Source organism: Oryctolagus cuniculus, chromosome 4, assembly GCF_964237555.1.
Source record: "Oryctolagus cuniculus chromosome 4, mOryCun1.1, whole genome shotgun sequence".
NCBI classification, from domain to species: domain Eukaryota; kingdom Metazoa; phylum Chordata; class Mammalia; order Lagomorpha; family Leporidae; genus Oryctolagus; species Oryctolagus cuniculus.
The window spans coordinates 8,935,813-8,944,086 of NC_091435.1; positions in this window are offsets into that span (position 1 = coordinate 8,935,813).

Genomic DNA, 8,274 nt, shown 5'->3' on the forward strand with positions numbered 1-8,274 from the left:
GGCCACAGCAGAGAGCTGACCTGGAAGAGGGGCAACCGGGACAGAATCCGGTGCCCTGACCAGGACTAGAACCCGGTGTGCCTGCGCCGCAAGGCGGAGGATTAGCCTAGTGAGCCGCGGCGCTGGCCTGAGCTGAGCTTTATCTCTGCTTCTCCAAAGCCTTCCCTTTCTCCATCCTCCCAGCTGTTCACCTATTCCTCCTTGTCCTTGTAGAATTGGGACCCTGTACGCACATTCTCTCTGGTGTTCTGAGAGTATTCCTGGAACTGCCATCTTTGGTACTAGAATTGCGCAATAAATTTGGGGGAAAATTATAGAAGATCAAGTTTCTGTTTATTTCACCCCTAACTAGGGAACAGAAGCCAAGTTTGTTCCTGAGGTTGTTTGGGAAACGTTGGCTAAAGCAGCTAGCGACACATCTGGGTCTGTGCACCTGCTGGGCCGTCTTCTCACCTGGATGGGGGTCCTGCAGAGTACAGGTGCGAAGGACTTTCACTGCCTACTATTCCACAGTGTGTCAGGATTTCTGTCCACCCTTCAGAATGAAGAGTTGGTTCCATCCTTGGAGACATGGCCAATTGGTTGAGTGGTGGAAAATGAATGTTCCTCACTGCGGTCTGCTTAGGATGGGGGACCGGAGGCTGTAGGGTCAGCTTTCATTTCCGTGTCATCCAGTAGTTGCCCCCACACACAAGTGGCCACTGCAATGTCCGTTATAGGAAACTGAATGAATGCAATGAAAAAGTCAGTTCTTAGCTGCAATAGTCACGTTTCAGGTGCTCAGTGTTCGTGTGTCTCAGTGGCCACTGTCTGGGCTGTGCAGACACAGGACATTTCTCACGGACCATGGGGCTTCACACGGATTCCGGATAGGTTGCTGTAAGGGAGGGTCCAACCAGGGGTTAACAGAAGGTCAATAGCCTGGGACAGACCCTTGCTGCATTCCAAGGGACATTTTTATTGGGACAATTGTAGATCCACATGCAGTTGTGAGCAATAACACAGAGATTCCATAGACTTTGCCAGTTGCCATCACTGGTAACAATTTGTGATATGCACAGTAAAATATCACAGTTAAGACCACTGTAGAACAGTGCAACCCTTCTCAGAGTCCCCCAGCTCTGTGTGTGTGTTTGCCTGTGTGTTTAGTTCTGGACAGGTTCATCTCATGCAGTTTTGCATTTCCATCACTGCAGTCAAGATCAGAGCCATGGGGGCTGGCGCTGTGGCGCAGCTGGTAAAAGCCGCCACCTGCATTGCCAGCATCCCATGTGGGTGCCAGTTTGATCCCGGCTGATCCACTTCCAATCCAGCTCTCCTTTATGGCCTGGGAAAGCAAGTGTTTGGGCCCCTGCACCCACATGGGAGACTTTGAAGAATCTCCTGGCTCCTGGCTTCAGATTGGTGCAGCTCCAGCCATTGCAAGTTGTGGAGTGAACTGGTGGATGGAAGATTCTCTGTCTCTGTCTCTCTCTCTCTCAGGATAAGGGAAAATGAAATAAATGCGTCTAACTGTAAACACTGATACTCTTAACACCTTACATTCTATAGAAAAACTATTTGGGTTTGCTAATGTTTTCTTAAGTTGTCCATATGAAAATAGTTCTATACTCTTGAAAGTAACTAAGGATGGGGCCAGCGCTGTGGCGCAGTAGGTTAATCCTCTGCTTGCAGTGCAGGCATTCCATATGGGTGCAGGTTCTAGTCCCAGCTACCTCTCTTCCAGTACAGCTCTCTGCTGTGGCCTGGGAAAGCAGTAGATGACCCAAGTCCTTGGGCCCTGCACCCGCATGGGAGCCCAGGAAGAAGCTCCTGGCTCCTGGCTCAGATCGGCCATTGCAGCCATCTGGGGAGTGAACCAATGGGTGGAAGACCTCTCTCTCTGTCTCTTCCTCTCACTGTCTGTAATTCTACCTCTCAAATAAATAAATAAATAAAAATCTTTTTTTAAAAAAATAACTAAGGTTGAAATTTGATGCTATCTTATTTGGAAAATTCTTAATTTGGAGATATCTAAAGCATTATTTTGAAATGTAAATCAAGGAGATCAGCAGATGGAAAGCAAAAGCTATTAGTCTATATGACATAGAGAGGGATCATCCAGTGTGTGTCCTCCTGGGATTTCTCCCACAGCAGTTCATTAGGAGGGCCTGACTTACTCCCTCATTCCTCTATTCTCTTCAAGATGGAACCTGACTCTACACTGAAGAACCCTCCAGGTTGTACAGTTTGATCTTTAGGCTTTATAAAAGGGATGGCTAACATTTTTCTGTAGTGACAGCATTGCCAAAATGAGAGCTTAAATTATGATTTCATGGCTAGATTTACTTTACCATGGGCACAGTAAACAGGCAAACCCCCCCTTTCAGACCAAAGGAAGGGAGAGAAAGTTTTACTAATGACTTCAACTTTTATATATAAGATGGTCATCATGTTTGATGCTAAAGTGAGAACATAGCTCTCCTCATGGGCATTGTCTACCTCACAGAAAGACCACTATCAGAACATGCCTGTGACTACAGACTTCTAATTTAGGCCACCAAAACCTGGAGATGGGACCTGAGCACCCCTTGACTTGCATCCTCTGGTCTGCTTTAACAAAAACCAGGAGGAAGGCAAAGCTAGGCATCAGAAGCAATGTAAAGATAGGTGCAGGCCTACTAAGGGCTGCTCTGTACAGTGATCTGCCCTCAGGGAGACCCAACAGGCCAGTCCACTGCAGTGGCTTTTGATGTGGAAAGCCAGGGCTGCAGCACAAGTCAGCTTATGAAGAGGCCTGGCAGCTCGGCCAGCCAAGAGTTGGATCACCAGAAACAGAACTGCCCTAAAGCAAAAACGCCCAGGTCTTGTTGGCTCCAAGCTGAAAAACCCTTCACTTGGCCAGCTTCCAAAGTAACCACCGCTGCGGAGGGGACGGCCAAGTAGGGTCAGCAACATTGCAGGCAGCACTGCAAATTTCCTGTTAGAGATGCCACCTGTCTTCACCTGGCCAGCTCTCCTTCCAGGCCAGCTGGGTAATGGAAGTCAACAGGGTGCCTTCCTGAGGAGGTTCACACCTCCCTTAGGATGTACCCCATGTGGAGATATAAATAGGTCTGGGCCTCATAACTGGCAAAGCCTTAAAGCCCACCTGATTATTACCAGGCCCCCTCTGTCACTTTCTATTTGTCTCTCAATCAGAAAACTTATTCATGGTTTAGACAGCAGCTTTCTTAAGTCCTCTAATAATGACTCTGTCCTTTATTCTAGACCCTGTCTAACCCACGTGGGGCCTCACTCCTTTGTAATCACAGCCTCTACTCTAACATCAGTGACTCAACTACCGACCCGGGTGTATCGATGGTCCTTTCCCCAACTTGATATTGTATGATTGTCCAGGAGTTTTCTACAGAGAAACCCCTCTATCCATAGGAGATGAGTGGCCTTTCTCCCAGCCTTGGTGGGGATCAGCTTTGCAGCCTCTCTCTCCTCAGTACTGATCTCAGGAAGATCTGTGGGTCACAACTCCAAAACAACTCTAACAGTTACAAGGGGAGGTCACTAGGTCCAAAGCCATATCACCTCACTAACAGGCATGGTACTGTGGGACAGATGGGCCTTACCAGTGCTGTTATTGTGTTAACCAATCAGACCACGTAAAACCACATCCATCAAACAGTCTTCATAAGGTCAGAGACCCTCCTCATTTGCTCTCCTCTATAGGTCCTCTCATTACCTAGTTAACGCCACTCCTGGGACCAATGGCTGCTATACTCACCCTGGCTTTTATACTATCTTGTCTGTTTAAGTGTTTACAGGTGATAATGGAACAAACCAAAGTCTTCACCAACCAGGCGGTCAACCAAATGCTGCTACAGGGATATACTCGCTCCCCACCCAGAGATCATGGGTTGAGATGTCGCCCCATGGCAATGGAGAGTAACTCGCTGCCCCATGTCAGCTTGAAGTAGATCTAAATAAAGATTATCTTCCCTCTACCCCTCCTGGACTTTTGGGGCTGAGGTAATCCTATACAACACTTGCTCTATAAAAAACAAAAGGGGGGAATGTTAGCAAAAGGGTGCCACCCATGCCCCAGACACCATCTTAGACTCTGGCCCCATGTCACCTTGCACACTAAGCTTTGGTCCTAAGCCCCATGGCCCAACCACATGCATCAGCTCCACTCCAAACCTAATGGGATTCACTGCTCCCACGTCCCTACTCCCTGCAAGAGTAAAACAGGACCTGCCTCCTGCACATGTGCTCGCTCTCCTGATCTCTCTCTCGACCCCACTCTCCTTCTTTCTTCTCTCTTTCCCTCCAGCCTGTTGGGTTTCCCCCACCCAACAATAAACCTTTCCCTCAAAAAAAAAAAAAAAAAAAAGACTTCCACAGGCTAGGCAGCCAATGTCAAGAGTCTCAGGTGATCAATGACGTCATACATAAGAGTGTTAATGGTTAGATTAACAACAGGAGTCACTGTGTACCAACTTCCCATGCAGGAACTCTGTCCTCAAAGAGTTGTATTATACTTTTAGAAAGAATTATTTGAATAGCCCTTGTCCTGACTGTCGAGGGACAGTTTTTTATTGTCATCTTCTATCTTGTATTTCCTTTTTTTCTTTTTCTTTTCTTTTCTTGTACTATTCATTGACCTCTATGTAACATAGAGTTAATCATATGTATATAACGTCAATTGAAAAAAAAATCCTAGCAAAAAGTAAGAGGGGGAATCAGAGAGGGAGGAGGGAGTCTATAACTGTAAAGCTGTGTAGTTCTGCATAGAGTCCTACAGATTTACTTCTAATGGTACAGCCTAAACACTTGTCATGGGACTCCAAACCCACTAAAACTGGTGGTAAAAATGCCGTCTTAATTGTAAAAGTGATTATATGAAATGCTAAAGTCAACATATAGCTAGGTTTAAGTGTAAAAGTGATCATGTAAATAGCTTCAAGTGCCTCATAAAAATAATAGACAGAATTAGGAAGGAATGTCTAATATGGGAAGCAGTCCACAGAGCAGACTCCTAGAATGACATTCACTGTAAGTAGCATTCTGACCTCAGAACCAACCCTTAAGGCTTCCTGGTCTGGCTGAAAGGCCTGTGAGAGCATTTCAGGCATGGAAAGCCAAGACGCTGTGACAAAAAATATCCTACACAAAGGATCTCTGTGAGACCCCAGTGGAAAGAAGGGGCCATCAAAGAAGGATGTACTTTTCTCTGAAGAGAGGAGAAAACTGTGTGTCCAAAAACTGATGTCTGTCCTCACAAAAGTCTCCCATAGCCTTGGTAGCCTCTGACATCATGAATAAGAGTGTTAATTGTTAAAGGAACAATAGAAGTCACTGTGCACTTACTCCCTGGGTTGGACCTCCATCCTTAATGAGTTGTACTATGAGAATTAACTGTAAAACTTGTTCTCAAACTGTACTCTGTATGTTGTGTGTGTGTGTGTAGGGGGGGTGTGCAAACTGTTGAAATCTGTACTTGGTATAGAGTTGGTCTTCTGTATATAAAATTAAACTAAACATGAACCATAATGAAGAGGGGGATGGGAGAGAGAGTAGGAGGTGGGACGGGAGTCGGGGTGGGAAGGTGAGTATGGGGGAAAGAACCACTATCTTCCCAAAGTTGTACCTATGAAAAATGCATTCACTAAATAAAAGCTTTAAAAAATAGAGTTGTATTATGAGAGTTAACTGTAAAACTTGTTCTCAAAGATTATTTCATTTTAGTGTATTAAGTAGAAGATATGAACAGCCCTTGTCTAGATTGTTGAGGAACAGGGTTTTTGTGCAAATTTCCTCCTCCCTGTGTGCATGGTGACAGCAGGACAAGGGTGTTCTTCCAAAGGGGCCCCACGGCAGGCTGTTGCGAAGGTCGGTATTGTGCAAGACGATAATGGCTGTGAAGTTTTAAAGTTAAAATTAATACCTGTGTGCCAATCATTAAAACACTATTTAGTTTTCCCCAAAGGCCTCACTGATTCTTCAGGCCCTGAGTTTGCATCTGCAGGAGCAGCGTGTGCTGCCCGACACTGCCCTCTTGTGGACTTGTGGTCGCTGCACTCCAGGGCGGGTGCATCAGTCCCTGGCTGCCATATCCAAGTGCCCCATGGTGGAGGCCTCAAACAGCAGAGATCCATCCTCTCAGGGTTCTGGAAGCCACAAGCCCGAGGTCCAGGGATGGCAGGGCACTGCTCTCTCTCCAAGCTCTGACCCAATCCTCCCTTGCCTCCTCCAGTGGCTGCTGCCTGCGTCTGTCCCTGGTGGGCCTTGAACGTGGCAGCAGAACTCCAAGCTGTGCCTCTGTCCTCACACAGCGTCTTCTCTCTGCAGCATCTGTGTGTCCTCTTCCCTTCCTGTAAGGACACTCGTGGTGGGATTTGGGGCCCTCCCTAACCCAGCAGGCCCTCAGTGAATCTGTTACATCTGCAAAGGCCCCGTTACCCCCATGTCACACCTCAGCCTGGAAGAGGACGTGAACTTGGAGGACGCAAGACTGAATCCACTGCAGAACCTCTCCTGAAAGTTTCCATTGCCTCCTTCAGTCGTGGTAGAGGTGCCTGGTCCTGGCTTGTTCATCATGGATTTTGTCTGTGTAGGTCTTGGACTTTTGAGCTACTGTAGCAAATACCTGAGACTGGACTTGTGTAAGCAATAGAGGTGTATTTATCACACTTCTGGAGAGTAGGATGTTCAAGACCAAGGAATGAGCAGGTTTCATCTCTGTTTATCTCTTCTGTTTAGGTTTTGAAAAAATCAGCTCCTTTTTTTTTTGGAAAGGCAGAATGGACAGTGAGAGAGAGAGACAGAGAGAAAGGTCTTCCTTTGCCGTTGGTTCACCCTCCAATGGTTCAATGGCCGCCGTGGCTGGCGCGCTTTGGCTGGCGCACCACGCTGATCCGATGGCAGGGGCCAGGTGCTTCTCCTGGTCTCCCGTGGGGTGCAGGACCCAAGGACTTGGGCCATCCTCCACTGCACTCCCTGGCCACAGCAGAGAGCTGGCCTGGAAGAGGGACAACCGGGACAGAATCCGGCGCCCTGACCGGGACTAGAACCCGGTGTGCCAGCACTGCAAGGCAGAGGATTAGCCTAGTGAGCCATGGCGCTGGCCGAAAACCAGCTCTTTATTTTGTTGATTTTTAGTTTGAATGTCATTTATTTCTGTTCTGATCCTTACTATTTCTTGCCTCCTGTTAATTTTTGGTTTGCTTTTTTGTTTTTAATGGAAAGTTTTGGTCCAGCGCTGTAGCGCAGTGGGTTAAAGCCCTAGCCTGCACACAGCAGACTCATAGAATGACAAACGCCCTAAACAGCATTCTGGCCTCAGAATCAAAGACTGCTGTCTTCAAACAACGCTTTATACTTTGTGTGTCTATGTGGGTGGAAACGATTGACATCTTTACTTAGTATATAGTTGATCTTCTGTATATAAAGATAATTAAAAATGAATCTTAATGAAGAATGGGATGGGAGAGAAAAACCTGACTCTGGGGGGGGGTGGTGGTGAATTAACAGGAGATTAGGACCTAGTGAATTTGTGGTGCTACTGAACTGAGACTGTGAAAAAAGAGACGGTGGGGGAGAGAACACACGGAATTCACGTGAGTACTCTCCAGAGATGCTACAATTCCCTAACTTTGGCAACCCAGTGGGAGACTGAAGGAGAATTTGAGCCCACACTGAGGGCAGAACAGATTCCCTGTGTGGTCCTTGGGAAAGAGCTTCCGATCTCTGGCTCCTGAGTATATCATTTGCCTGCTAACTACCTCCAACTTTGTTCACCTGTGCGGAATTACTTCCCTTTTGAATCAAAAAAAGAACCCCTAATAAACACGACCAAAAGAGATCCTCACCACGACACGTTGTAATTAAACTCACCACAGTGAAACATAAATATCCTAAAATGTGCAAGAGAGAAACGTCAGATTACTCTCAGAGGATCTCCAATCAGACTCACAGCTGACTTCTCATCAGAAACCCTACAAGCTAGGAGGGAATGGCGAGAAATAGCCCAGGTACTAAGAGAGAAAAACTGCCAGCCCAGAATATTATATCCTGCTAAGCTCTCATTTGTGAATGAAGGTGAAATAAAGACCTTTCACAACAAACAGAAATTGAAAGAATTTGTCGCCACTTGTCCAGCCCTGCAAAAGATGCTTAAAGATGTGTTGCACACAGAAACACGGTCATCAATATGAAAGAAGGTAAAGGAAGGAAACCTCACAGCAAAAGATCACAGGGAATTCAAAGCATATATTAGAACTTATCTTTGGCAAATGGCAG